Raw genomic sequence first — 22,345 nt, 5'->3', positions numbered from 1 at the left:
CTGTAAATTCTAATTTTTATAGCTAAAAGGCGAGAAAGGTCCAACCTTCTAGAACTCAGTGACGCTTGCTTAAAAGCCTGGAAAAACTTCTAAGGAAAATGTTGTATCTCCTGAACGTTGATTGGTTCGGCTTTGTTTAAAGCACAGGCAGTCAGTACGAACTGTTAAAGGTCGCACGCTATGGAACTGACACTTTTGTAACGACCGCTCATCTTCGTTTGATTTCAGTCACGGGGGAAATACTCCATCAATTCATAATGTTTCTGATACAAACCTGTGTTATAATGAGCTGGACAAGAAAACTTCACTTATATTGTGCGGTTTTGTGTGATTTATGCGGTTGATGTTTTTTAGTTTATCCCGCTGATGCTCCAAACAAACGAGGAGAGGAAAAGAAACATGGGCAACGCATGGGATACATTGTGGGCTTCCTAAAAAATCAACATTGTTATCAATGCGACAATTGGTTAATTAATGATTTTTTTAGCACCAACTTTCCGTGCGAATACATTCGTCTTCCATATTCACATTAGGTATATGATGACAATTTACCGACACTATTCCAATGTAGGTACAATAGATGCCATCAAGCGCTTATTATAAGCGGGTACTTGTCCCTGGAAAAATCCGTTTTTTTCTTGAATCAGGCGATACCCTGGCACCAAATATGGCCCGAGCATAAGCTGAAAACAGCTTCTTGTTTAATAATTTAATTTCTGTCATTAAAATGCCTGATATTTTGGAGCTTCTGTTGGGTTTTCTGAAGTGCTTTTTTCATACTTTTAACAACATTTTCAGGCACAAACGTTTCCACTTGGCCCAATTATATCTCATAATGCCATTTTCCCAACTTATTATCTCCTTCTTATTTGTAGAACGTAAGTGACGAGCGAAATTTGAACTGCCCGTCTATAAGTTAATGGTTGGGAGGAGGGTGGTTTTTCTCCCTTTGAACTGTGGCTGGTGTAATCGCAAGTTGATTGAAAAATAAAAACAAAAGAAAAAAACAAAAAACAAAAAGACAAACAAACAAACTAAAAACAACAACAACAACAACAAAAGGAACAATGTATACGCACCAGCACCAGATATCATTCGCAACCCTATTATCAAGTCGGATAAACCAAGGTTGGCACTACTTCAGCCGGTATTCCTCGCTCCAGGGGTAACTTCATGCCATTTTTAAATGTTTCCACGCAGTCAGCAACGGTCTTTAGAGGCGTTAAAGAGGAATAAGTAAAAGGGAAATTAGTGTCCCAAAGTCCAGACATAGTTAATGAAAACAACATTTTACAACTCACAACGAAAATGTTATGTTGAAATTATTGTCAGCTGCGTCGACTTATACCGAGAGAGGGTAGTTAAATTTCTTTCAAAAAAAAAAATGCACGTACGAGGCTAGCTAGTAATATATTGTCCTTAATATTCATGACCTGCCTTACCCTTCTGATTTTCTCTCTCCCATAAAATAACCTTTCATTTCGTTTGCAGGGACCTCAGCAACAATCGAATTCAACATCTACCGCAAGATATCTTTTCACACCAATCACAGATGTGGGATTTGTAAGTGTGAAAGCCTTTTTTTCTTTTGTTGCTTCTTCTTCTTTTTATTTTTCTATTCCATAACAGTCATTTAACCAGGTAAGCTGCGTAGAATCTAGCTTTCTTACCCCCCACTCTGGTCCCATTTTTTTGTGGGCCATTTAAAACTCCATGCATTTTTGTGCCAAACGTTTTTGGGTCACTTTGCATGGCCTGAAATCGGTATATAAGAGAATGGTGAGTGTATGAAATGAGAGGAAGATGGCATGATAAGTTATCGACGCGAATGGATTGAATTGAACATGCTGTGAACACCTGGACCGGAACCGCACATGCCACGCCTAATATTATAGCTAAATGCTTGATACCAGACCATGAAATTAAGGTGCTTCCACGGGATGCATTGCGCATCGTTAAGTTAATTAATTCATGCGTCATCATCGCGCGCCTTTGGCGCACACACGCAGAAAACATGATGTGTTTATTGAAGGTAATTTTAGTTAACTAAATTGTTATTTTCTCCTAATCTATCTTTTTAATTTACCTCGGTATTTTAGCTTAGCTATTATCCTTTTTATGTTTATTTTTTTTTTTTTTGAAAAATAATTGACGACAGAAAAATGAGCATTCCCGGGAAATCCCACGATTTGTGGACTTAAAATAGTGTTTTGGGTCAATACCGATTAATACTATAGTTCCCTACCAAAAAGATTATCTTATGCTTCATACATTCTATGGGTAATTTTTGTCTCAACTCTGTTTTGCCTATATGCGTTCTGCTACCAAACAACCTGACAAGGAGTGATCAAATAGACTTATTTTTAAAGGGAAATGGAGGAATCGAATAACTTACCTTTGTTTTAAGGGAATCACCTTAAAAGTAAAATAGATCACTCGGCAAGGCTGCATCACAAGTTTTAGCACCTAAAAGGAATAAAATGAAGATAAAGAAACTGAAGATGTTCTCACCATTCGATACATACGCACGATTCTCATAACTGCTGAAAAAAAATTTTGCAAAGGATTCTGTTGCGTTCGTCCATTTTCTTTAACACAGCCTTGTTAGTTTAACTTTCGTTTGTATCTCTGGATATAAGATAATGTTTTCTTAATCACATTGTATACTTGACTTATAATTATCAAACACATGACAAAATCTTGGATTCCATTTACTTATTGAAATAAACATCTGTTGTTTTCCGAGAAACTTGAAAATTATTTGACTCTCTAGGCAAAGAAATCGCGTAACATTAATATATAATAATATCTAATAGAGGCATTGTATGTATGCAATGTTTTATCAACGATGTTTCGATTAACAATATAATAACTAATGGACACCTGAACGGTTAGTCACTAGCTACCGAAGTGGCTGACGGACCTTGCACAAAATGAGCTGTCGTTTATTATTTTTTCTTTGACAGCCCAATGGGGAAAAACAACACATCTAATTGCGAGAAGAAATTGTTATTATTGTTACTGGAAAAAAAGTCGGTTAAAGTGTAAAATTTTGTATAATGAAAAGAACTGAGAGGAGACATTTTAAGTAAATAAAGATAAGAAACGAAAAATGGGAATTGAAAAATTATAAGACTTACTCGACATTTGTAAAGGGTCAAATCTATCAGATCCTATATCAAGACTGAAAATTAAAAAAAAAGTCGTGATTCGATTTCCGTATTTATGAAAGGGAAAAAACATCGGTATTGGATATGGAGGGTCAAAGCTGAAGTGTCTGAGTGTTTGATTGTTTCATTATCTTAATAGCCTAAAGGCAAGAAAGGTCCAACCTTCTAGAACTCAGTTTTTTCTTGCCAAAAAGCCTGGAATAACCTCTAAGAGAAATGCTGAATCTCCTGAACGTTGATTGGTTCTGCTTTGTTTTAACCACAGGTAGTCAGTACGAACTGTTAAAGGTTAAACTCTATTTGATCTCACACTTTTGTAACGACCGCTGAATTTTGTTTGATTTTAACCATGTGTGAAATACTCCATAAATTCAATTCAATTCAATTCAATTCATTTATTTTGCCATTAACCAAAAAATACAATATAAATACATTAAAGATGATACACAATATTCCTACCACTACTACAATGTTCCTACTAAACTATTTGCAAGATCAAATGTGTAAAAGGCTAGGAAGCCTATATAAAGGCCGGGCGCTTTCAGACTGTTTCGGATACAAGCCTGTGTTATAATGAGCTAGACAAAAAAAGACCACTAAAATATTGCGGTGTTGTGTGATTTTATGGGGGTGATGTTTTTAGTTTATCCCGCGGATGCTCCAAACAAAAGAGGAGAAGATAAGCAAGCGAGTATAAAAAAAGCATGGGCGATGCATGGGATACATCGTGAACTTCTTAAAAAATCAAGATTGTTATCAATGTGACAATTGATTAATAAATGAACTTTTTTTAGCACCATCTCTCCGTGCGAATACATTCGTTTTCCGTATTCACATTATTATTATATGATGACAATTAAAAGATACTATTCCAATATAAGTACAATGGATGCCATGAACCGCTTATTATATGCGGGTACTTGTCCTTGTAAAAACTCGTTTTTTTCTGGAATCTGGCGACACCCTGGCACCACTTTCCTATCGACCAACCTAACGAATTCTTTCCCTTTAAAAAGGGAGAGCACAGGAATACCAATTGTCGTCGCTTCTAAAGAGTTTTAGTGGTAAGGTGTATTTCGAGAGTTATTTAAAATTAAATTAAAATATTCCCTATTAATTTCGTGGTAACAACTAACATGGCCTTCACCGCATCACCTAATATGTATGGCGCTCATATCATTTGCTTGGAGACGGGAGAAAAGATTCGTTCAAGATGAATACTCCTTATCAGAAAGTTCGAGGAAAGCTTGCTATAGTGAATGTAATGTGTGATGTTAGATACTAGTTTAACTGAAAACAAAACTGAAAACTCAAAATTCAAATATTTAATTTGGATACTTCGCAATCGATTTCAAACGATTTTTTAACAAGAAAGAGATTAAATAAATTTTTCACTACTATAAAAAATACAAGTAATAAACAACATGAAACAGGGAAACCCAAGGGTTCTTCGGCAAAATGCCTGCTCAAAATTTTTGATCACCGGAAAACTAAAACCTTTTCTTTCCGGGGGGGGGGGGGGGGGGGGAGGGGATATGCTGTTTAGAATGTGAAAAAAAAGCAGGTTGAATTTTCGTAAAGCCAACAACAGCTAGTAAATAGAGGGAATAAGATTCTGTTTCCTAAAACTTTTTTCAGCTTAAATTTTTAGCCATAGCATCCGGGCAAACAAGACTGTATTGGCTTATACAACTATGTCATTAACAATAATTATAAGAGCCAAACAAGCCACAAAACGATCTTCGAATACAGGGGCCCACATTGAGTGTTTCTGCTTTTAAAAATGTTATCGTAAGATGCCGCTCATAAAACCGCTCGTGTTGTCCAAAGCAAAAACTGTTCATATTTTATTAGGATTCCACAAAGAAAAATGGTGACGTAAAAAGAAAAATTCACAAACCACAAAAAGCAAGACTACAAGCAGTTGTATTTTTCCTCAAAGATAGGGTAGCGTGATATGAGAGGATGAACTAAAAAAAGGATGGCGCAATCTTAAAATAGCAGGCGACGAAGCTGCAAGAAACGATTACGCAAGCCCTCTATCAGGCTCCGTCCTTGTCAGAATTCAGAATTTTATGTTCTGTCCCTTGCCACTTGAGGGTCACGTTATTACGAAGTTCCGCATTGCATATGTTACTACTTCTTTAGAAAACTTATGCTGTAGGGGTAACCTTTCAAATGTGGTAATATGGTGAAATAGAAAAAGTAATCAGACAAAAAAACTCAAGTTGTGTTACCCTCGCCGAATCTTCTTTTTTTAATTAAAATAGGGCTAAATCAAACGGAGAGTAGCGACCGTTACAAATGAATGAACTCAAATAGCGTAGTGCTTTTATTTATTTACCTCTGCTTTTCACTTTCATTTCCGTTTTTTTTTTGCCTAACTATGATCAATATGACTGTTGCTTTGCCATTGATTTTGGTCCCATGTGTATACTTTGTTCTTATTACTTAACTGAGAAAGCCGATTCTTTATAAGCCCGGTGGCCTCCCTTTGGCTTCCTCGCCATTAGTGTTTCAATAATAATAAATTTTTCTTTGCATTTGTACAATTTATTGCAAAAACAATAAACTGAAACTGAAGCGTGACGTCGTGCGACCTTTCCGATTAACTGGAGTTTGTTACAACAAAGCCGAACCGATCAAGGTTTAGGAGATTCAGCTTATTACTTTGAAGTCCTTCCATAACAAAACTCGACGCCAAAGAAAATGAGACGCTTTGTAGCAATCATAAGTGAGTTGCACCAGGTTCGCCGCCTTTCCGCTTCAGGCAGCTTAAAGCTTAGAATAACATGAGACACTCACACGCGGCCATTTTAATTTTTGCCAAGTCAAGTCTCGCCATTTTACTCTTCTCTTTCCCCAAATCGATTTATTTTACAAGTTTGAATAAGTTAATTTCATTATTACGAAAACCAAAATAAGATTTTGACGCAAAGGACGCCATTTTGGGGAAGGGAGGAGAAGGGGTGCGAAAGTGCTTTTCAATTTTATTTTTTATTATTATTTTTATTATTTATTTATTTATTTATTTTTTTTTTTTGATGCCTTCCATTTAAATTGCTGGGTCGGAGTTTCTTTTTCCGCAAAGCTACCGTTTCTGGCATCGACAACAAAAAAATGTTCTTGATAGAAAAGGTGAAACTATCATGTTTAAATATACAATACTCATGATGTATTGATTGATGATTTTAAGGTTAAAACTGCAAATTTAAGTGTTCCAATTTCTTTCTCCATAGGAAATTGTCAGAGAACAAAATTTTAGAACTGCCTAAGGAGATATTTGCAAATCTGACGCGGTTGACATATCTGTAAGTTGTTGGATATAATTTTGTTTGCACATAAGACCAGTAAAGTTTTCACAGTCATGTTAGTTGATTAAAACATAGTGAATATACTGGGGCTGTACCACAGCAGAACTTTCCGTCAGCTGTGAGAATTGTATGGTGATTTGTAGGAGAGCTTGGATCATGAGTTAGACGGACAACTAATGAGTGGTCATTACTGCAAAGCTATATTGCTTTTAATCAATTTTGTTTGTGAGGCTGATGATAATGCATTATACCGAAAGTAATACAATAATAATTTGTCTCTCATATATTAATGAAGACCGAAGAACTCGCTCGGGGGCTGATAATTATCATACTTTAAATATACCATGCGGTTTGTTCAAAAATCATCTTAAAAACAATTTCAAGTACAATATTCAGTCTGACTTGTTAATGTTTACTGTAATTAATTCAATCTAATTTTGACTGGTTAAGATCTCAGAAATTTCATTGTGAATGTTATTTTAAAACACAATAAAAGTTTCGTGCTTTTCGAGGTTTTTGAAACATTCTTAAAATTCAATTGATTGCAGATCGTAGAAGGCTGCTTGCTAGAGAACATGGCAAAAATATTGCGTTCATTCACGTCATATTCTCATTTACTAATTAGACTCTTTGCAATCCCTTTTTTTTTCTTTCCTTGTGTGCTTGTTGAGATAGCCCATTTCGATCGAAACTGCCGCCATGTAAGTTTTTAATAGCGAGCGCAACCTGGGCCCCCCTTGTCAGTTTCTTTAGCGTCGGGGAGAGAAGAAATGGGACGTCTTTTTCTCCTCTTCCTGCCAGCCCCTCGTTAGTTTTGGTGCTCTCGCCATATTGCACTCGCCATTATAAACCAAGATACCGGCAGTTCGATGAAAACATACGATATTGACAATCACATAGGAAAAAGGAGGTTTGAAAACAGCGTATTTATTGCTCTAAAAGAAAATATTTTGGGACGTATTATGACCTCGATGTTTAGTGTCATATACTTAACATTATCGTGCTTATAAGCTTCTATAGGAGCTGGTGTAATAACTCCCTCCCATAACTTGTTTGGGTACAAAGAAAAGAAAGAGAAATCGAAAGAAAGAAAGAAAGAAAGAGAGAAAGAAAGAAAGAAAGAAAGAAAGAAAGAAAGAAAGAAAGAAAGAAAGAAAGAAAGAAAGAAAGAAAGAAAGAAAGAAAGAAAGAAAGAAAGAAAGAGAGAAAGAAAGAAAGAAAAAAAGAAAGAAAGACCAAACATGTAACTAATTGCAGACAATTGCCAATAAAGAAAGAATGAGAGAAATCACAATTTTGCATTGATTCAAACAACTCAAATGAGCCTCTCACATAGGGACTTTCAGTTTATAGGAGCGAGGTTATTTTCCGGCTTTTGTACGGATCTATATTTATCGATCTGATGCAATTCCAGTCCCCTTGGTCTTTCTGATAGCTCAATTTTTATTTTATTTTAGTAGTTAGTACTGATACTTTACTAGCTTCAGTGTTACGTACGATGTAGAATCTAGCAAGGGAGGTGTGGGAACAAATATGAGCACGTTGATTCACTTGTTCTTTAGCCGAAAATCTCTTGTGCTAATGTTATTATGATGAAAGTCGCATTTAATTATACGAAGCGTGTTTCTTGTTTACTTCCAGGAAAGGTATTGTCTTCCTGTAAAAAAGTAAAAGTCACTTCCTGTTTATATAGCCAAACAGGCGTATCCTAAAGTGGCTGACGAATCCTACTATCGTTTACCTCTTTTTTTTTATGGGAGTCCTAATGAGCAAACATAGAACAGCTAATTGCGAGAAGAAACAGTAATTGCTATCGGAAAAATCGTTTGAATTTTTAAATTGCGTGTATTGACAGGAAAGAGGAGGGAAAAGAATCAATCAATCAATCAATGAAACACAGTGTGCACGGTGTATTTTAAAACCGTAACAAACTCGCAAGGAGGCTGCAAAAGTCGGATAAGAAAACGATAATCAAACCCTGGCTACTCACCTAGCTTTCAAAAACTCATTAATAATTCGTAAGCCTAATTGACCTATTAAATGCTCGATAAAACATCACATGGCTGGTTTTAAAACCCGATAAAACGTTTTAAATGTTTTTCTAGTATGCTTATTTCCAACGTTCACAAAAGCATCATTGTTATGACCTCTCTTGACACACGCTATTCCAGGAATGTTCTTGAAGCCGTTCAAAAAACTTGCAGCATGTTCTTTATCGGGTCTAAAACTACGAGGTGCACCCGATAAAACACTGCTGCTCGTGTTTTAAACATTATATGACTTCTGCTTCCCAAATCACACACACACACACATAGACGTCTATTGTATGCGGCTAATTATCTGTGAAAGCTAAAGGCCGATTTAGACGGCACAACTTTTGCTTACCACTGTCGCATGCGATTTCTAGAGCGCGCGCTGCTCGCGTCATGCAAAAATTCGCACACAACTCTCATCATTCAACATTGCCTATACCTACGATGGTTGTAGGATTTTGAGACATGTTTTAAATTCCTGTGACATTTTATTTGCGACGAACACAACAGTCGTTAGCGAGTTGTAGGTTTGATTTACACGAAACAATTCGTGTCGTAGGCCCGTCGTAAGCTTGTCGCGTGCGACGAAGTCGTACCGTGTAAATCGGCCTTAAGAGTGCTTCTTTCTTTGAATCAGCAATATCCTGGAACCATTTTCCTATTGGCCATCATAAAGAAATCTCATCATTTAATGTCATGATATATAAAAGAATAGCGGAGGAACACCATTTGCCGTCGCTTCTCGCTACTCGTAAAGTTGTAATTTATATATGTTCTTCAAAATTTTATAGCTTATCTGAACTACCCCATATTTTATAGCCACTTCAGTGTTTACTTTTCCAGGAACCCAAGTCAGCTGTAAATTCAATAGTTATTGGAAGTAAATAAAGGGGTTAGTTGTTAAAGAAACTGTTGTGCAACTTCGGCGTGGTAATGCAAAGCATTATCTGGCAAGATAATTAAAGAGATCCAAGAAGTGATGTTTTGGATGTTAGCTGTCGAGGAATTGTGAGTTGTGTTGGTTCAGTATAGCGAGCAGTTGTGCTACAAGGGTGGTACAAGAGGGAACATCATTGTTTGATTCCATGGGGATTTAGAGTGCCGATTTAGAATATGAAGCTTTCCTCTAAAATCATTTTTTTTTAACAATTTTTATTGCCTTTACGTGACACGTCATTTACAATACTGAACACTACTAACATTACTTACAATAGTCACAATACTATCCACAGTAACTATATCTACATTGTTAACAATACTTACTATACTTAGAAAGCTAAAAGTACTTACAATGTCCACACTACATACAAGAATAACACTATGTCTTCAAGTGAACTTATACTACATATACTATTTGCAGTACAATACCTACGCTACAGTACAATACGATGCTTCTACTATTTATAAAAAGAATATTTGTGCTACTTACAGTCCATTTTTAAGGGTTCATATACAGCACAACGACTACTTACGACTTACTTACGATTTGTACGCGTATCAATTAAAAGTAAGGACGAAGAGATAAACGAAAAGAAATAAAGGACACGAAAAAGAAAGGGCAAAGAAGAGAGAGGCCGCACTCCTGACACAGAAGTCTTGGAACAAGAGTGGAGTTAAAAAACAAAACTCAAAGATTCAGTAGCGATCAGGGGAATATCCAAAAAAAAAAAAGCAAATTGAAGACATAGTTCATTTAAAACAGTTCCATTTTAAGTTGTATTTCTTAACAGCGTTCGTTTTGTAAGCAGAACTTTTTTTTTTCTATTTCTTGGCACCTTAAGAAGGTTTGCGAAAAAGTATGTAAATTCGGCAGGGTTTCTTAATTTTGGATGAGTAATTCAGTAAATATGATATCTGCCAATTAGGAGTGCATGATGTAAAAGTATATCCTCAGTATTATCGACTAAACCCAGACAGGTAGGTAGGGTCAAAGAAAAGTCATGAGGCTTAACCAGATGCTGTATCAACCAGTATTGTACGTTTTGCCAAAAATTTTAAACAAAACCACATTCCAAGAAGAGATGGATCAGGGTTTCTGTGTTTTGTTCACAGAAGGTACAGGCGTCCGTTAACGAAATACCTGTTTTATAGAGGTAATTTTACGTTGCAATTCTTCTGTGAAGGAGTTTAAATTGGAAAGTTAAAAGTTTAGTTTCTCTAGTGCAATAAAAGGGCAGAATATATGACTCATCCCATTTTATCGAATTTTCGTAAATTCCGCAGTCAGTTATCCATTTTACCTGGCTTTTAGCTGGTGTTGAAGTGATTCCTTTAACGATTAATTTTTAGGCTTCTTTGCAAAAGTTTAAAGATGGTAGTAGTTTTTGGCCACAAGTCGGTTGGTTTTTGGAATTTTCATAATTTGATCCTGAAAAGACTTTTTCAATTTTGCCATGGCAGACACAACACCGTAGTACGTCAAAAAAGTGGTCTTAGCTTCTTAGTCCTCATAATTTAAAATAAAAATCGGACGTATGATCTAAAATGTCTTTGACCTTATTGACTCCTGCACGGGACCAATTTCGATAAAAGACAGGTTGATTAGCAATCCTTATAAGGGAATAGTATCAAATCGGTGAATTTCCAATGTATGTTGGCTTTTCTTCGTAATTTACATTTGACCAAATTTCAATTACCTCTTTAGTGAAAATATCTTGAATACTGAAACCAGCCACATCAGCTTGGTTAAGTTACCAGTCAGAAGTAATTTGCTGCCATGTTTCTTAGTAAAATAATCAACAAAAGTTTCCATTTTTTTTTTGGTTGTTGTCATCAAGGTACTTCTGCACCCATTTGGCTTTCAAAGCGAAATTAAGGGATTCGATATCATTTTTAATCCACCGTCTCCTCTAAATCGTTACGACTTTCTGTGTTGATCCATGATGTGGAGATATGCCACAGACTATCAGGTATTCCTGAAAAAAGGTTAGGTAAATTTATGATTTATTGTTGAATTTTTGACATTTCTTGAGGTATTTTGAAGAAATAGAGGTCGTTGCCAGAAATACGAGCTCGCCCACCATTCTTGGACATAAAATAATATCAAATTTAAATGTTTGGTCTATGAAATGCTGTAGATCAAGAACAAAAGACCGAAACTGAACACGCAAGCGGATTCCATTCGCGCGAAACTCTTTACCTAAATGCTTTTATGCTAATTTATTTTCTCACTTTCAACACCTATAAATATGCCTTTCCGTTATTTCCATTTTACTCATTTGACAATGACGATATGAAGTCGTCGAAACGTCATGCAGTTTTACTATCGTTAATTTTCTTGGTAAAACATAAAATAATAATACCAAGAACACGCACGCAAAAAACGTTTTGAGTTAATACTGATGGATATTGTGCTACCTTACCAAGGACGTTATCTTGCATTGCCGCTTATGCTTCATACATTCTATGAATAATGTTTTCCTAAACTCTATTTTATCTATATAATTTCTGCTACTTCAATATCTGGGAAGAACTTATTAAAAAAATTCATATTTAAGAGCAAATATTGGAATAAATTAGTATTTCTATTTCAATGAAATCCCATTAAGGGTAAAATAGATCGATGGCCAAAGGCTGCAACCCAAAGTTTAGCAACAAAGAAAGGATAAAATAAAGATAAAGGAGCCAGAATTTCCTCATCTGGTTCGATATTTAAAGCAAAGTACCGAGATTCTCACAACTGCTTGAAAAAGCCTCCTTCTTTTGCAATGGATTTTAATGCATTTCTCCGTTTTCTTTGACACAGCCTTGTTATTTTTCTTTTCGTTAGCTCTTCTGGAGATAAGATAATCACATTTTTAGTTACTTTGTAATTAATGACTATCTAATAAAGATAATTATGGCGCAATTTTCGTTTCCGTTCACTTATTGCAAATAAACGTCTGTTTTTCTGAGAACCAAACACACAATATATGACTCACTCGGCAAAGAAATCGCGTAGCAGTATAACAGCCAACGGCGGATAAAATGACATCTAGTTACTTCGTGGCAACAGCGGAATTCTAGAGCGTCTACCAATGTGTCGTCGCGGCATTGTTTACATTTTCACCTAGAGCAAAAGAAAGCATGATACTACTCTTAAGCGAGATTTTTGCGTTAACAGAGGGATCTTCGCGGTACAAATATCAGTGTAAACTAGCGGGATTTTGGACTAAAAAACCCAGATTTCCGGAAATTTTCAGCGCTTTTAATCTCTGTAGTTGTTTTTTTAGAGATGTTGAACTACAAGAAACAGAAAAAAAAAGTTCGTGCCATTAGCACTTTAAAAGTCTGAGAGAGGTGAAGATTCCCCGATTTCTGCGAATTCCAGGGCCTGTGAATTCGAAGCGCATCGTGATATTTGTTGATACCTCTCTGCAAGCTTATGGTGCGGCTGTCTATATCCGATGCGAAGGTCATAACGATGCCGTCACCAGTCGGCGTGGAGTTTCTAAGGAAGCGAAACGCGACAGAGGCACGAATTTCGTAGGTTAAGTGGGCGAATTTAAGGAACTAGTCGGCCAGTTAGACCAGCAAAAAGTTCAGAGCAAGACAGTTGAACTTGGAGAAACATGGAGATTCAATCCATCAGCTGCTCCATATTTTGGAGAGGCCCACGTGCGCACGCTGAAAACATGATGTGTTACTTGAAACTAGGCCTAGCCAATAAGTAAATTGTTTTCTGCTAAACGAGCACCATGACCAATTTTTATTATCTTGGTATTTTTACTTAGCTGTTATTCTATTTATGTTTTAATTAAAAAAAAAATGACGACAGAAAAATGAGTCATTTCCCGGAAATATTATCTTGCCCACCATTTGGGGACTTCAAATAATGATACTGAGAACACGCTTGCAAGAAACTTTTTATGTCAATACTGATTAATAATATGGTTAATGTTATCTTTAATTGATGTTCATGCTTCATACCATAACATTTTCCTTCACTATATTTTATCGAAGTTATTTCTGTTACCACACAACCTTGCAAGAAATGATCAAACGGAGTCATTTTTAAATGCAAATACTGGAATCAACTATTACTTTCATTTCATGATAATCACCTTAGCAGTAAAATAGGTCGCTGGGAAAAGGCTGCAGCGAATTGTTTAACACCGAAAAATGGAATGAAAAGAAAATAAAGAAGCTAAAGATTATCTCAACACTTCGATATGTACTCACGATTCTCCGGCACAACTTCTGAAAAAGTCCTCATTTTTCAAAGGTCTCTTTTGCGTTGTTTCATTTTCATCGACACAGCCTTGTTAGGTTTACTTTCGTTTGTACTTCTTGATGTAAGATAAAGTTTCCTTAATCGCATTGTATAGTTGACTAATAATAATAAAACCAAATATGACACTTTCCTGCATTCCATTTCCGTATAGCAAATAAACATCTGTCGTTTCCTGAGAAACTAACACATTATCTAACTCACTCGGAAAAGAAACCGTGTAACATTATAAAATGTAATGGAGGCATTGTATATATTCAATGTTTGAGAAACACTGTTTTGATTGGCAAGTATATAATAGCTAATGGAAACCTGAACAGCTAGTCGCTATCATCAAATGGAAGTGGCTGACGTCTCTTGCGCAAAATGAGCTGCGATGTTGTTAAAATGTTTTTGGGGAAAAAGAGCACATCTATTTGCGAGAAGTAACTGTAGTTATTGTTACCCAAAAAAATCGTTTAAAGTTAAAATTTTTGTTATATAATGAAAGGAGTTGAAAGCAAACATTATAAATAAATAACACTAAAGAAAATAGAAAAAGTAAAAGAAAAGAAAGAAAAAAATCAAAAATTAAAAACAAAAGAAAAGAGATACTTCTGATACTGGAAATTGTTCAAGGGTCAAATCTTTTAAATAAAATGCAGTATCAAGACTGAAAATTCAAATATTAAACCGTGTTTCGACTTCGTATATATAAAGGGGAAAGGACATTGGTATTGGAAAGGGAAAGTAAAGCCTTTAGTGCTTGGAAGCGGCTGATTGTTTCCTAATCTTTATAGCCTAAAGGCGAGAAAGGTCCAACCCTCTAGAACTCAGTGATGCTTGCTAAAAAGCCTGGAAGAACTTCTAAGAAAAATGCTGAGTCTCCTGAACGTTGATTGGTTCGGCTTTGTTTTAACAACAGGCTTTCAATACCAACTGTTAAAGGTCGCACGCTATTTGAACTCACGCTTTTGTAACGACCGCTGGTCTTTGCATTGTTTGATTTTAAGCCACGGGGGAAATAATCCAAAAATTCTCTGAAAATTTTCTGATGCAAACTTGTGATATGATGAGCTTGACAATTAAATTTCACTAACCTCGTGTGGTGTTGTGTCATTTTATGGGGTTGATGTTTTTTTTTTAGTTTATTCCGCTGATGCTCCAAACAAAAGAGGAGAGGTGAAGCAAGCGAGTAAAAAGAAAACATGGGCATACATTGTGGGCTTCCTAAAAAAATCAACATTATTATCAAAACAACAATTGATTCATTAATGAATTTATTTAGCACCAACTTTCCATTTCCGTGCGAATACATTCGTCTTTGGTATTCATATTACGTACAGATGACAGATAACCGATACTATTCCAATATAAGTAAAATTGATGCCATCAAGTGCTTATTATATGAGCTTATATGCGGATGTTTGTCCCTGAAAAGTGCGTTTTCCGTGGAATCAGGCGATACCATGAGAGGACGCAGTGGAAGTCTACTGTAAGTACGACGTCACGCAGAGATTTAATCTTTGTGGTTCCTTGAGGCGTCTGTAATCTCATTCAATATGACAGAAAATGAACGGCTCATGTTATTCTCACTTCTTTCTTTGCGATCTGGACAGTGTTTTTGAATATCGTAACTCGATACAAAATTACCGCATTACTCCTCAAGACGAGATAAATTCGAATTAAATAAGTCTGTGGCCTGCCAGTGCTTATGTACGTACCGTCTAGTTAGAGGTACCAAGCAATTGTTGATCATACCGATCAAAAAATATTTATATACCTTTAATTATATAAAAGGGACGCGTCGGCAAAATACCAAGATTGTATGACGCTTTGCTTGGCCACGTACTTTGTTTTGTTATGAATCAACAAGATCGATTTGCGCGAATTTTGCTGCAATTGTATGGTGAAAAAAATATTAGCCTGAATTTCGTACGATGCGTCCTGTGCACAAAGCTCGGAAACTAATCGCCATCCTTTTTGACCGGGCCTTTAGATCTACTAGTTGTACATTCGCTTCCGGAACACAACATTCCCAGCTAATGTTTCTATTGTTTTGCGATAAGCCGCTGGCTTTTCAAATTTGGATAATAACTATCACTGTGTGGAAACGCGGGCACAATGATACAAGCATCTTGAAATGCGATCGCGTAATTATATCACGGCACTGTTTAGCGGGAACGAGAAGGAAGCGCGCCCTTCCGAAATTGTGATCGATCATGCCACGAAAGTCGCGTGGAAGTTCATTAGAGAAAAAAAAAGGAAGATGCGCAAAGCAAGAAATAAAAGGAAGCGATTGCTAAGAGCCGCTAATGAAAGCGAAGCCGGACAGATGCGAAGACAAAACCTGAGAGACGTATTCTTCTGCTTTGGAATTGGCGCGTGTTAATTATGCGAAATGGTAGGCATTGAAACAAAGGAAATACAAGGGACAGAACCAAGGTAAGTCTCGCTTAGTTAAGAAGACGTAAGTTATCACAGAAGAGCATTTGCCTAGACAACCACAATTTTGAATATTCACGCTTAACATAAACACGACCAACATGATCTTGCCTTGTGCATCATCCGGGTTATTGTTCCGGGGGTAGGCGCCATAACATTCATAGTGTAGTAGAGCGGCTCTTAAAATTTATACTCCTGAACTTACAATGAAATGGAACAATCCATACTCACTTTTAGAGCAGGGGGCACGACAAATTCACTTTGTGCTCGAAATGTCCAAATTGTAGATGTATTTTCACACCAGACAAAACCATAATGAGGGGACTATATAGAACACTTTTATCAGTGAGGTCAGTATTTTACAAAAAAGCAATAAAAAACACGCAACTATATAGCTGGTGAACGGCCCTATTCTCCCAAAGGAGATAAGGAACTAAGTCAGTAAGTCAATATAGCTGGTGAAGTAATGAAGGAAGTGACTATAAAGCAAACTCGTAAAAATAATTAAATGCAAAATAAAAAAATGCACAGCCAATGTCGTGGTTGATATCGGTGTCATGGTCTCGTGTAACAAAACAAACAACGCTAATACAGCAACTCAGCCTTTAATTTTTTATCCATAAGAACGGTGGGTGTCCCACCTGATACGGTCTGATGTAACGTAAAAAACGCTAATACAGCAATTCAGCCTTTAATTTTTTATCCATCAGAACGGCGGGTGTCCCACCTGATACGGTCTGATGTAACGCAAAAAACGCTAATACAGCAACTCAGCATTTAATTTTTTATCCATCAGAACGGCGGGTGACCCACCTTAAACGGTCTGATGAAACGTAAAAAACGCTAATACAGCAACTCAGCCTTTAATTTTTTATCCATCAGAACGGCGGGTGTCCCACCTGATACGGTCTGATGTAACGTAAAAAACGCTAATACAGCAACTCAGCCTTTAATTTTTTATCCATCAGAACGGCGGGTGTCCCACCTGATACGGTCTGATGTAACGTAAGAAAAGCTAATACAGCAACTCAGCCTTTAATTTTTTATCCATCAGAACGGCGGGTGACCCACCTGACACGGTCTGGTGTAATGTAAAAAAACGCTAATACAGAAACACAGCCTTTAATTTTACATGGTATGATGTGACAATGCAGTCACCAGTGTAGCCAGGCATCGGTCAATTGATATCGATCAGAATGGTGGATACCCCCCTCCCCCTCCCCCCTTACATACACGCTCTAAAATAAAATGAAGTAATTTATTTCCACAAGACTGAAGGTTGTTTCTCCTCGTACAGTTTACTATAGCATCGTTATTATGATGGAACAAGACAGAGGTATGCATATACATGTACATGTCTCACAACTCTTGTCGCGCGTGACTTGAAGTGCGCTTTTTCTCGCGTTTTGCGCTCGCCCGCGAAACACACACGAAAAATAACGCTTGTTCTGCGGGGCCAGTATGGTGTTTCTTCTATGGAAAAGTGCGTGTGCATTTTGCTTTCGTCTAAAAGTTAACTTTTTTTTCCGGTGCAAATATCGTACTCAATTTTCGGGTTCTTTTAGCCTCTTCGAAAAATCGCGAGACAATTAGTGTATCTGGTATCGCAGATTATAAGTGAAGAGAGACAACTAGTCACAACATTAACAGGACCGCTCGCCAAATGCCATGGGATCTGATAATTTTGTCCACATAAGACTCCCTTACCCGGCTCAACTTTTTTCTTACAAATATGATAATACTTTAAAGTAAATTTAAACTAATAGAGAGCAACTGTTTACTATGGTAGTGCCATAAATATGCATATTCTTCAAGACTCGCCACAATTAATGCATTTGTCATTGTACTGTGTTGACAATAACACTCGTGCGATCACTTTTTTCAGGATTTCACTCCCAAGCTCACGATGTCTTTTTTTTATGTTTCTTCTAACCGTGTCTCAAGGTGATTTAATAGCGCGCTTGATTTATGTCTGCCCTCTTGAATATACTCCGGGAAAATGTTGCACTTCATTTCAGAAAACGTATTATTTGCTCGATGATTAAATTTAGATCATATTCTTTCGGCATACAATTTTGTGGTCTCAAAACAGAATAATCTAGGAATGCTAGTAAATTCTGCACCACGTTACTCACAGCAGAGAACGCCTGAGTCATGTTGTGCGCGTGATTGTTTCGTAATCGAAACCGTATATTTACACTATCAAATCATTTGCAGGATCCCGTTACAGCATTTCTTGCCTCTCTTTCCCTCTCACGTCTTCTCTTTTTCCTTCCTCTCTTCTGCCTTAACCTTTCTTCATGAGTATCTCTGCGCCAGTAAATGGCCCGCCTTTGCGAGCTATTTTAGTCGCCGACGTCCGCCATTTCGAGTAGCGCAATTACCTTGTACATTTGCATTTAGTCTAATTTCACATCACGTTTTTATTTCTTGGCACTTCTTGATGTGACATGTAGTCCAGATCATATTCCTATACCCTGCCTGGTCTGTTTTCGATTTAATTACATCCTCCATGACATAAAAACAGATTACGACACCTTGCAAGTCCCAAAAGAAAAGAAACCGGGTGAGTCTTAATTTGAGGAATGTTAGGAATGCTAGTAGATTCTACTAGCATTCCTTTGCGGAACTTACAGTCGAGCCCGCCTGCGTCTTGTCATGCTGGTACCACTTTCCTATTGAACAACCTATTGTGATGAATTCTGTCTATTTAAAAAGGGAGAGCGCAGGAACACCAATTGTCGTCGCTTCTAAAGATTTTCGGTTGTACGGTGTATTCGAGAGTAATTAAGAGGCTGTCCGCGTTAGAACGGATAAGGCAAATTTCGACTGTTCACCGATTTCGCTGATTTTTTCTATGAACATCAATCACTATAACCCATAAACAAATATCATATTTACTGAGCTCAATGCGATTTTTTTTTCGTGGTAGGCGTGACGGTTTACAAGGTGACCTCAAAACTACCCAATTTACCTTCGAGGACTTTACAATTGATCTATACATTGCCGGTGCTGTTAGAACGTCATTCCTTGCTCAAACACCTTGAATATTTTACACACACTGAAGTTTCATTTGTCAATAACAATTCGAAGGTTTAACTTTTGTTTTCTGTGAATTTTTGACTGAGTTACAATTTTTTCAATATACCCCCTCCTAAACTTCAGAATGCATTAAACGTGGCATACCTGTAGTTAAAACCTATTTTCACAAAAGTGGGACCTGGCTTAGGGTCAAGTATATTTCAACTCAAAAACACCATTCTACTAATGTATGGAATGAAATTTGAGGGAACTTTATGCTGCGTTCCGTGAAGAGCTCCGCGATATCCCTAAAATTCACGGATTCCAATCGAAACTAAACATAAAGCCGTCAGGTTGATAGACACATTTCTGACCCGAACTCTTCCGTAAATACAATAATAATCACTAGTATATATTACTGGCTATTTCGCCATATTTTAAGGAAGATCTATCCCTTTATTGGTATTATAAATGAAACCTCTTGAGCTATTTGTCTTTTCCACGATGTGCTATGGCAGTGTTTGTTTTGCGAGACTGACAGTAGTCAATTCCAAGTATATAAATTATATTCAATATCCATTCTACGCTCAATTTAAAGCGTTACCTTTCTTGTATGTATGAATAAAATCAGTAGTTAAAAATTGTCTCCAAGACAAAGAATTAGCTTGGGAAAAAGTTCCTTTCTTCCTCTTATAGTATGTGAACTGGCTTCTTTACGTTTTCTGACGCAGTGTTTATTTATCAACGTATCAAGACTCCATTGTTCACTTCAGTCTTATTGAATTGAAACCCAGAGCTGTTTCGATTTGAATATTTTGTCAAAACCCTCCTAGCACATACTGAAAAGTTGGTATTACTTAAAATGTCTGCTATTCCATCCAGTTGTTCCCTGCATGAAAAATTACAGACTCATTGTGGATTCAGCGGAGACAAGGAAGGCGTTGTTTTGCTTTCTGAAAGCAACTCAAATATATCAGCGCATTTCACGAGTTGTGTGTAACAGCTAACATGGCCTCTCCATCACCGAATATGTATGGCGTTCACACCATTCGCTTGGGAGACGTGAGAAAAGATTCGTCGAGGATGTATACGCGTCATCAGAAAGTTCAAGGGCGACGAAGCTGCATCAAACGATTACGCAAGCCCTCTATCAGGCTCCGTCCTTGTAATTCACAATTTTATGTTCTGTCCCTTGCCACTCGGGGGTGCGAAAACCCTTTTTAATTTTATTTATTATTATTATTATTATTATTATTATTATTATTATTATTATTATTAGTATTATAATTATTATTATAATTATTATTAATATTATTATTATTATTATTATTATTATTATTATTATTATTATTATTATTATTATTATTATTATTATTGTTTTCATGCCTTTAATTGGAATTGCTAGGTCCGAGTTTCTTTTTCCGCAAAGCTACCGTTACTGGCTTTGACAACAAAAAAATGTACTTGATAGAAAAGGCTAAACTATCATGTTTAAATATACAATACTCATGATGTATTGTTTGATGATTTTAAGGTTAAAACTGTACATTTAAGTGTTCCAATGTCTTTCTCCATAGGAAATTGTCAGAGAACAAAATTCTGGAACTGCCTAAGGAGATATTTGCAAATCTGAGGCGGTTGAGATATCTGTAAGTTGTTGGATATAATTTTGTTTGCGCGTAAGACCAGTAAAGTTTTCACAGTCATGTTAGTTGATTAAAACATAGTGAACATACTGGGGCTGTACCACAGCAGAACTATCCGTCAGCTGTGAGAATTGAATGGTGATTTTTAGGAGAGCTTGGATCATGAGTTAGACGGAAAACTAACGAGTGGTCATTACTGCAAAGCTATATTTCTTTTAATCAATTTTGTTTGTGAGGCTGATGTGTTTTGGCAACACAATGCCTCAGATTATGGTAATGCGTTATACCGAAAGTAATACAATAATAAGTTGTCTCTCATATATTAATGAAGACCGAAGAACTCGCTCGGAGGCTGATAATTATCATACTTTAAATATACCATGCGGTTTGTTCAAAAATCATCTTAAAAACAATTTCAAGTACAATATTCAGTCTGACTTGTTAATGTTTACTGTAATTCATTCCATCTAATTTTGACTGGTTAAGATCTCAGAAATTTCATTGTGAATGTTATTTAAAAACACAATAAAAGTTTCGTGCTTTTCGAGGTTTTTGAAACATTCTTAAAATTCAATTGATTGCGGATCGTAGAAGGCTGCTTGCTAGAGAACATGGCAAAAATATTGCGTTCATTCACGTCATATTCTCATTTACTAATTCTCATTTACTAATTAGACTCTTTGCAATCCCTTTTTTTTTTCTTTCCTTGTGTGCTTGTTGAGATAGCCCATTTCGATCGAAACTGCCGCAATGTAAGTTTTTAATAGCGAGCGCAACCTGGGAGCCTTCGTCAGTTTCTTTAGCGTCGGGGAGAGAAGGAATGAGACGTCTTTTTCTCCCCTTCCTGCCAGCCCCTCGTTGGTTTTGGTGCTCTCGCCATATTGCACTCGCCATTATAAACCGAGATACCGGCAGTTCGATGAAAACATACGACATTGACAATCACAATGGAAAAAAGAGGTTTGAAAACAGCCTATTTATTGCTCTAAAAGAAAATATTTTGGGACGTATTATGACCTCGATGTTTAGTGTCATATACTTAACATTATCGTGTTTATAAGCTTCTATAGCAGCTGGTGTCATAACTCCCTCCCATAACTTGTTTGGGTACAAAGGAAAGAAAGAGAAATCGAAAGAAAGAAAGAAAGAAAGAAAGAAAGAAAGAAAGAAAGAAAGAAAGAAAGAAAGAAAGAAAGAAAGAAAGAAAGAAAGAAAGAAAGAAAGAAAGAAAGAAAGAAAGAAAGAAAGAAAGAAAGAAAGAAAGAAAGAAAGAAAGAAAGAAAGAAAGAAAGAAAGAAAGAAAGAAAGAAAGAAAGAAAGAAAGAAAGAAAGAAAGAAAGAAAGAAAGAAAGAAAGAAAGAAAGAAAGAAAGAAAGAAAGAAAGAAAGAAAGAACGAAAGACCAAACATGTAACTAATTGCAGACAATTGCCAATAAAGAAAGAATGAGAGAAAGCACCATTTTGCATTGATTCAAACAACTCAAATGAGCCTCTCACATAGGGACTTTCAGTTCATAGGAGCGAGTT

At 36.4% G+C, this 22,345-nt stretch overlaps 1 protein-coding gene, 1 long non-coding RNA gene and 1 pseudogene across 3 annotated transcripts in view; 1 reads left to right on the top strand and 2 right to left on the bottom strand.

Moving 5' to 3' along the window:
* LOC146475649 (ras-like protein 1) overlaps nucleotides 1-22,345 on the bottom strand; it is a 491,817-nt pseudogene that overhangs the window by 286,389 nt on the left and 183,083 nt on the right. The window lies entirely within an intron of this gene.
* LOC146475652 (uncharacterized) overlaps nucleotides 1-22,345 on the bottom strand; it is a 417,346-nt gene that overhangs the window by 299,829 nt on the left and 95,172 nt on the right. The gene's annotated exons all lie outside the window — the stretch shown is intronic.
* Nucleotides 20,757-22,345, top strand: part of LOC146475651 (uncharacterized) — a 145,425-nt gene continuing 143,836 nt past the window's right edge. The window contains exon 1 of the long non-coding RNA XR_014865928.1: nucleotides 20,757-20,820. This is a non-coding gene — a long non-coding RNA (uncharacterized LOC146475651). The remainder of the gene's footprint in view (nucleotides 20,821-22,345) is intronic.

This window comes from Pavona decussata, unplaced genomic scaffold (genome assembly GCF_977016875.1).
Source record: "Pavona decussata unplaced genomic scaffold, jaPavDecu1.1 SCAFFOLD_84, whole genome shotgun sequence".
Taxonomy (NCBI): domain Eukaryota; kingdom Metazoa; phylum Cnidaria; class Anthozoa; order Scleractinia; family Agariciidae; genus Pavona; species Pavona decussata.
This window is presented reverse-complemented; position numbering and strand designations above follow the sequence as displayed.